Raw genomic sequence first — 9,188 nt, 5'->3', positions numbered from 1 at the left:
TTCATAGTTAATGCAAATCTAATGATTTCTTGAGTCATTTGTCGCGGTAGCCAACTCGCAAAATATGCATTTGTCGCAGGTTACCTGGCGCCCTCTTTAATAAATCTCTGAATGCCAACCGCTCTCTCCTCCTAACGAGGATGGCGTGTGATAAATAAATGAATTTATCAGGACGGGGTGATTTGCATGGTGAGGCATTACATCGAACCCCGACTGTGATACAAGTGGACGACTTTTGCTGCTGCTCCTTCGAATGCCCAAAGAAACAACTGTCAAATAAATATAACGAAACAAACAAATATTAAAATATTAAGAAAAAAAATTAATATGTAACACAGAAAGGTTAAAAAATAAAGTTAAAAGTGAAAGAATTTAATGATTTCAAAAGATTCAAAAAGTTGTTATGGCAAGTTTAGGAATTCTTTGAGACAATAGAATTAGAAGAAGTAGAACAATATAGATTCCCTGAAGTATTGCAAGGACTGGAAAAAGAAACCCAGATTAACAGAGATGAGGTAATTGAAGATAAATTTTGAACAGAGACTGGAAAGGTAGAAGCGGGTTCAGGAGGGGATGCTGGAATGATACTCTAGAGACAAGAAGTGACCTTAACAAGGAAGAGGAAAACTGGAAAAATCCTGGCAATAGAAAAATGAGATTGGGAAGACAAGAAGATGACGGAGCAGAGAGGAAGGATGCAGAAAATATACTGTAAAGAGAAGATATGACCTAGACATGAAAGAAAAAAAACTGGAAAGAGACTGGTAATAGAAGAAAGAGATGAGAAAGGCGGAAAGTATACGGAGCAGCGAGAAGGAATATTGGAAAGATACTGTAAAGGCAAGAAATGACCTAGACAAAGATGAGGAAAACTGAAAAGTGCTTGCTAATAGAAGAAATTGAACAGAACTCGGAAAGACATGACGGAAACTGAATAGAGAGGAGGAGCTGAAAAGAAAGTTTAAAGTCAAAAAAGGGATGAGACAAAAGAGAAGACTAAAAAGGCAGGAAGGAGGCTGAACCAAGAAAAGAGGAGCTGGAAAGAGACTGTCAAGAGAAGAAAGAAAAAAGTTGGAGACTGGTAATGGAAAAATAGACTGGCAGAAACTGGAAATATGCAACGAAAACTGGTAATATACAGGAAATACTGACCAAAGACTATGACGAGAAGAAGCTGAGTAGAAATAAGCGAGAGTGGAATATACCTCATAACAGCAAGGAAGAGACAAAATACAGAAAAGGATAACTAGAAAGAAATTAGTAATAGATAGCAGATAGAAGTAATTATTTAGTTAGTTCAACTTGCTTTCTTTATGTATCAAAATTTTCATAAAGAGTTTTATAGTTAATACAATTATAGTTAATTTTCGATGGTTTACCATAAAATTACCGTTAATCAAAAAAATGAGTGAGAGAGGGAAAAGCAACGGGTAGTAACTCTCGAGTCTATACTTCACGAGCACGAGCACGTTTTGTGTATTAATGATGCTTATAAATATCAGTTAGCCGCGGTCGGATAAGCGGTAATAAGAGGTGGCACGGAGTTATGATCCGGTAGCGCGGTCGGTCCGATTTATAAAATTAATTCTCGCGCGCGCGCTTCTTTCCAACCCGGAATGGGACGACAATCTTCAGTCGCGTCTTCTTTCTCGTCTTTAAGAATGGTGGTCGTCCAGCGACGGCGAACACGTCTCTTTGACCCGATTATTTATGACGGTTGAATAACAAATACGCGTACAACGGTGTGAAATCGGTGCCGATTTAATTTCACATTAATAATCGACCCCAGAACCGCCCCGACACAAAGCTCCTTCACGATATCTTTCGATTTTTTCACAGAAGTGAATTTTTTTGTAACAAAATTTAATTACAAAAAATTTTGAATGCTTATTAGATTCGAAATAATTCTTTTTTGTGTTTTTCGCGACTGTTGAACCAGAAACAAATCGCATCCGAGTCGCACGTGTCACCATCATTAGCAGGCGTGAGAAGAGGCAACTAATAGCCGAGGCGCACGTCCAAAAATCTCCCTTATTGCATCCTCAGAGAAAAAAATATAAATAAACCGACGACGATACCGACGCCAAACGACGCTCTCTGGGGGTTGTTTTTGATTTATAGCGGTCCGGGCGGGTTGTTCCTATCCGCTCTTTTGTAACGTTTTATTGTCAGTTAATTTATGCAATGGTTGTATCTTTATGCCCATCCGAAACAACCCCTCCTAGAACTCAAACGCGCTCTTTAAATGGGGTAGATACGCACAAACGATCTCGTAGAATAATTAAATTAACTCGGATTTAAGACTCTCTATTTAATTGTATCTCGTTTAGTGGTGTTTCAACGGTTTTGTTGATCGTAAAATGGTTAATAAAGTAGATAATTTTTCGTTTTGTATGTATTAGATGTTAGCTTAATTTGGAAATGTTACTTAATCGAGAAAAGAAAGTAAAAATTAAAAAATTGACCCGCATTTACTATAAAATTTTTTTTTCAGTGTTTACTTGAATCTGTGGGAAAACCCTTATTATTTTTACCATTTTTTGATCTAACCATTCAATAATTTACCATAAATTGTATAAGACTGACGGCAACTATTAATAACCGTGACGAAGTGGTGCATAAAGGCTCTCTCCCCACGGTTTTGTTGCGCAAACTTTATTCGTAGGGGTTCTAAAGCGGCCGCGTGGCCCATTTGTTAATGTTTCCGGTACGGTGACGCCAAAATGACTTCGATAAATATCACATACATCGAGAGTAAACGCCACTTTTTTATATTTCATCTCGAATACTTCATATTATCTGGAAAAGAAAAGAAATTTGAATTTTTAAACTTTAATATCTTTTTCAAGAAAAATTTGAGTTAAAATTTTCGAAAAAAATACTCAAAAGGGAGATCTCATCTTCATAAAATGAAAATTTACGACCCAATAATAATCTGTGAAGTGGCTTTCATCGTCCCACCTTACCTTTATTCTTTACCTTGGTTATTATTTTTTTTTGTCCTTTTTTATATTCTTTAAATCCAAAACGACTCTTTCCGTCTCTATTTCTTCGTTCGTTTCGGTTTTATTGTTGTTGCCGCGAACTGCGTGTCTCCCACGTCCTAAAATTCAGGTCAGGATTTAGCCCAACTAAAAATTTTAGTTCACGAAAAAGCCTAAAAATTTCTAAAATTTCTATTCAACATTTATTAATAAGCGAGTAAATTAATAAAATACTTTTTGATTTTTTTTTAATTTGTAAATCCGTTCCTGTGTAGAACTAATTCTTCTTTCTTATTCCGTTAACGGCGAACAAAAGTAAATACGTATGGTGGGTGGAGCCATCTCGAAAAACCTCTCGCAGACGGCATCCCGAAGCCGAACGGTTCATAAATCTCGCCGAAACGCTTGGTTTTTATTTGATTTATCGACACACGGTCCGGTTAATTTTTCCGTGTTACCTGCGCGCCGGCTTCTCTCCGCAAACCAAACGCACCGCATTAATCAACCGTTGATGTCGCTGGCAATTCTTTCGACGTGTTCATCGGTTGTTTGTCATTTAAATACTACACAGCGAATATTACAAGACGTTCTTTGTGAACGGACTTACTTTTGCTCTTTTATGATTTTACAAAGAAAACATCTTATACAAGATGATTAGTTTTTAAAGGTATTATATAAATTATGCTTCATTATATGCGAAAAAATAATTCCTTTCCAAGATACTCAAAGAGATTAATGCATTGTACATTCCCAAAAGATGGCCATGACAGGAATCTAAATCTTGCATCATGCCCACATCATTCTTGCATTCCGCGATAGTGCAGAGACTTGTTGAAAGATCAAGTTGGTGTTTGTGAAGTTCTTGATTCTCCTCCTGATGAAGGAAAATGAGAAATGTCTTGGTATCATCTTGAAGTATATGGTCCTTAGTTCCATAGGGTGTCATCATCAATCTCTGTTCATTGAATCTATAGCACAGTTCCACTCAGAACATACTTTCTTTCTTCCTTAAGTTAGTTAATAGCCAAGTTATTCCTCAGCTAACTAATTCCTTCCTCAGCAGTTACTATCCATTCCATCTCGCTGTGTTTAACGTAATCTACAACAAATTCACTGCTTTAGTTGTCATAAAAATTAGATATAATAAATAGAAAGAAACTGTTGAAATGTTTGTTCAAGAAATCCCATATAGAACGTCCCATAAGTGTTGGTGTTTCTTGTAAAGGAAACAAAAAGTATATGTGGTGTAGTAAGAATTCAAAGTGTTACTACTGTTAAAGGTGAAAAATATATCTGGAAGAGGAGTTGAGAAAAAGGAAAAAAATAGAAAAAGGAAAAAGTGGTTGGTTGGTCAAAGAGATCGAGTAAGAAAAACAATGGTTAAGAAGAAGTTGGAGTGGTGTACGGATGGCGTGGCCGTGACGGAGAACAAAAGAGGCGCTCTGTGGAAGGAAGTTTGGAATGTCTTTATCTGCGTGCACATCCACGCTCGTAAATAGATATCGGTATGTGCATTGACGTCCACACGGTAGCAATATGGTAGCGCCCCACTGCAAATCGAGCCGTATTAGGAAGCGCACGACCGGATCGCGGGCGGCCACGACCGCCGCACATGGGAATATCGATATGTCAGCTTTTTCCGTGGACGACGTCGCCAAGCGAAGGCGAAGTCCCGAAGACGACGGCGACGGCGGCGTCCCCAGTCCAAGAAACGTGTCTTTACATCTTTTCTCTCTCTCTCTCTTTGTTAACCCTCTTTTTTTCCCATTCGTTTTGTCTTTGTCGTCGTCGAACACAACACAACACAAAATCGGTATCCTACCGATTCCGTTTCGAAAAATCCAGATTCAAAGATAAATATTTATACAACGAAAATTTTCTTCGAAGACAGTAACTTTGCGAGTTTATCGTGTGAACGTAGAGGAACGGAAAGCCGCTGAAATTGCCGAAAAGAACGGGAGCGCTCGATAACCATCACCACTGGGGCGGTTATTACGAAATTATTCAGCACGGGACTCTCCGGCCTACGGCGAAGGCAAGTCGCCCCTTTTGTCCTCTCTAACGTATGACTTGGTCTTCCTGACGGGAAATCTTTTTTTAACGTTTTTTATTAACTTCCTGAAAGAACTGACATCGATATATCTGATGTTAGAGGGTCAAATCCACTTCACTTTATCACAAAGAAACTCTTATTATCTATTATTTTTATCAATTTCTTCAAAAATCTCCTTTCCTTTCTTTATATTCGTTCATACTCGTTTATAGTCGTTCGGGGATAGTGATTTTGCTCGGAGTCTCATAATAAACACGGCGAAATTATAGCCGCGATTACCAATTCCAGGGAGTTAGCCCCGAGGGGCGGTCGCCTCCGGCATAAATTTGTAATAACCGGCGTGGCCTTTGTCCACGCGGCCGCGATCTTTATCTGGTCGTGTCTAGATGTCGCGTTGTATTTGCATTTTGGTGGGTCTATTAGCACACCATTGACGAGGATCTGATAGCGGCGAAGAGTTATTGGCTTCCGTGTGGCCGCCGCCGCGGTCTATCCCACCGTGTCTCTCTGTCCCTTCTTCGCTATACCGCCACCTCCATGAATATGGATGTCGACGAAGAGGTCACAAGTCGCAACAACGACGACCATCAAGACTCCAACGTCCATCCTATCCTGACAACAACTTCCTCTTATATTTTTTAAAAGAACAACCAATTTTTTGTAAGATTTATTTAAAAGTTTAATAAATGAAGTATAATTAAAATTGGATCCAAAATTGAAATATTAGTATCCAAAAGAAAATAAAATTAAATGCTATCTATTACCAAACAATGGTCCATAATTACCGTTTGTCCCATCTACCTAAATTTGGTGATTTTTCTTCACGCCCAAAACGTTTCAGCCCCCCATGAGCTTGCAGGGCGAAGCCGAGAGCCCCCTATCGTCAGGGACCGGTCAATGAGCCGATGATTGATCACGACGCATTCCTGAAACGGAGCTAAACACATATCATCACTCTTCGTAGTGTCGGATGATTACCCGAATGTTCTAAAGGTGTTTTACTCTTTTTTATTTTTTTAGCTGAAACAAATCTAAAACACAAATAGTTTTTTATTTTTATTTTTACATGAAAAACACATCTATCTACGAGAGTAACATCTGTCGTAAAAAAAAGAGTGACAATGTTTAACGCAGTGGAAATTTAGTATGGTTGAAGTAGAAAACTTTATCGTTTCTCTGTTAATTCCGCAAAGGGCTCTTCTCAACTCAACTCGGTCCAGCTTCAATTGTCCCAAATTGACCGTCGCCATCCGACGAAATCAAATTAATGAGGTGTGTAATCCACAAGGCATAATGTCTATGGGGTGTTGTCCCGCTGTGGGTACTTTACGTTATTAAATATGTTAATTCAATTAGGCGTAAAAAGAACCGAAAGATCCTTTTCTAGGATTTCATTCTAAATTTACTAACAAATTATGTTATTTTTGGATAGTATTATAAAAAACTCGATTATTATTGCCTTTTGGAAATTTTTATGTTCAATTCTGAAGTATGACCAATAAAATTTCTGTCATTTTGTGGCAGTTTAGAGTTTTGGCATTGCAATTCCAGACTGTTTCTTTCAACTTAGAGTTAGAACAGTGCATTCCAAACTTTTTCTCCAAATCTAGAGTATAACCAGTACACTATCAGTCAGTTTCTTGTAGTTTAACATTTGTCTAGTGTAATGGCAGACATTTTCTTCCAGTTTGGCGTATTGCCATAATATGAATGCATCAAGAATGAGTACATAGAAATATAATATTGTTTAAATTTTTTATGTTTTACTTAAGTACCTGATTTTGATATTGTTTTGAATGACCTGAGTTTAGGAATTCGAAATATTGGACTTTTGCTAATCGTTTTTCTGCCGTTTTCTTTTTTTGTTTAATTTTATAATGGATTTCAAAGTGCCACAGGTGTCCCGTAGATGTAGATTTATGATTAGCCCGTTTTAGTTTTTTGGGATGTGCTGGGGCATGAAGAGGCCTATCACGCCCACAACAAGGGATCACTACCTGAAAAATTTCTTCCTGACATGTGTCGACTGGAAAGTTTATTTTATTTCAACTCGCCATTCTCGCGCTCTCCTCTTCCTTTTCTTTAAAGAACACTTCTTCTGTTCTCGGGACTACTTTTGAACGAACAGGTTCGATATGAGTTATAGTTTTTTGGGGGCTTCGACTCTCGTCCGGGACGATTTCATTAAGTGTTTTATGGCGTTTAGCTTTTTCTAGACGTCTCAGAGTATAGTTATTAAAAATTTAATTAAAGGTAAATATATCAAAGTGCTGCGGGTAATTTATGACCTAATGGATGTCTCAGGCGCGAGCTTCGTTGATTTATGTCGCCGATTCCATTAACATTTATTTCTGTCCCGTGTCTTTATAGACTTACGATTATTTGCAACACGTGCATCTTTGATTTCAAATATTTCCATTATTTGTTTTTTATTTCCCCTAAAAAAAGAGTTTTATTTAAGTTATTTTTTTAAATTCTTATTTAACCCCCATGCTGAGCTACATAATTGTTCACTACCCCTTGGGGAGGAGAACTTGAAAAACTTGAAGAACTTTCCAACAGGTGTAATTGATTATTATGAAAAATTAACTTTTTAAAGTTATAATCCATAACAATAGCAACCATAAACACTTTAGTTTTATCACCTGGTTAGATCGTTGTTATCTAACACAGATGTCATATTCAGGTGGAGGTCATTCCCGGAAGGACGAAACAAGGACAGGTCCTGGCTCAGTTCCAAGGATTGTACAACACCCTCGATGACATGTTGGCAGTAACAATAGATCTTCGAAGCGCGTGTACAAAAGTGTCTAATTAATTGCCTGGAGGTAATCTAACACTCGACTCGTGTAGCTACTGCACGTTTCTCGTCTACTCGGTATCTCGTGGTGACAATCTCAGGTAATAAAGAATCCCGGGTAGAAAAGACAGGATGTCTACAGGACTTCGAAGGAATCTTAAATGGACACAGAAATGTAACAAGAATTATCAGTATCAAAGGAAAACATCAACATTTTGATGAATGGGATTCTAAAGTCATCGAGTTTCCCTCCGACGGATAAACTTCCGGAGCAAAGTCATCGGAGATAAGTTTCCTAAAGTCATCTTCCGGTTTTTTCGGTATTATAACATGGGGAGAAACGACAATAAAAAACTCTGTACTCATGGGTCATTTAACGTTGAAAATGAGAAGGTGTAGGGGGTTGAAACTTATTTATTCCACCAACAAAAAAAATAGTAAGGACAAGAAGTTGAAAGGACACGTGTAAATCGACGTTTCAACGAAATCTACAACAAAATCTCTAGGTTTAAAGTTGACTGGTGACAGTAGATGGCATAGATAGGAAAATAAATAAGGGATGTGGATGTCGACTTTCGACCCACCTTTTTGTTTCGGGTTTTCTTATCGGATCAACTTTTGCGATTTGTCACACTTCTTGCTCCCCAAACGTTATCCGGGGACTCGATCGAAATTCCGCCAACAAAAAAAAAGAACATGTAGTACTACCACGTGTTCCAACAACTACCCCCGAAAAGGACACGAAAACTAGATTGTAATCGGTTTTGTAACGTGTAGAAACTGTGGTTTTAAAAAATGACACCTGACATTCTGAGAAAAGGTTATCGGTATCCTGAATTAGATAAAACTATTATATACACTACAATTTTTTGAAATATTTGAAATTAAAATATTAAAAGGAACTAAAAATATCACTTAAAAATTATTACTAGTTACAACGTTATCACCTTAAAAAAAATTAAGTTATTTAAAAAAAAAATTTAAGGTGACATCTTTTAAGCAATCGATGAACTAATCTGTGAGTATTAGAACACATACAAACCTTTACAGAGCCATCTCCTTTTCAATTAATGAATTAAAACCTTTAAATGACAAAGTTTTGTTAAAAATTACTTTTTGCCATCACCAACTTGTTCTGGGATTTTGTCTGAAATTTCTCTCAATTTTTACAACTGTAGCCCTCAGCAACTCCTCATTCTTATTAGTTCGGTATTTTTTATTCATAATGTAGATAAATCTCTGACCAGGACTTTACTATTACTTATCTTACTTTCCAAATTGATCGATTTAGAACACAAGCTCAAAACACTCATTAAATGTTTCTGTATTAGTCTTAAAGGAATTTCTTTGT

Source organism: Onthophagus taurus, chromosome 6 (genome assembly GCF_036711975.1).
Source record: "Onthophagus taurus isolate NC chromosome 6, IU_Otau_3.0, whole genome shotgun sequence".
NCBI classification, from domain to species: Eukaryota; Metazoa; Arthropoda; class Insecta; order Coleoptera; family Scarabaeidae; genus Onthophagus; species Onthophagus taurus.
Note: the sequence above shows the minus strand (reverse complement) of the source record.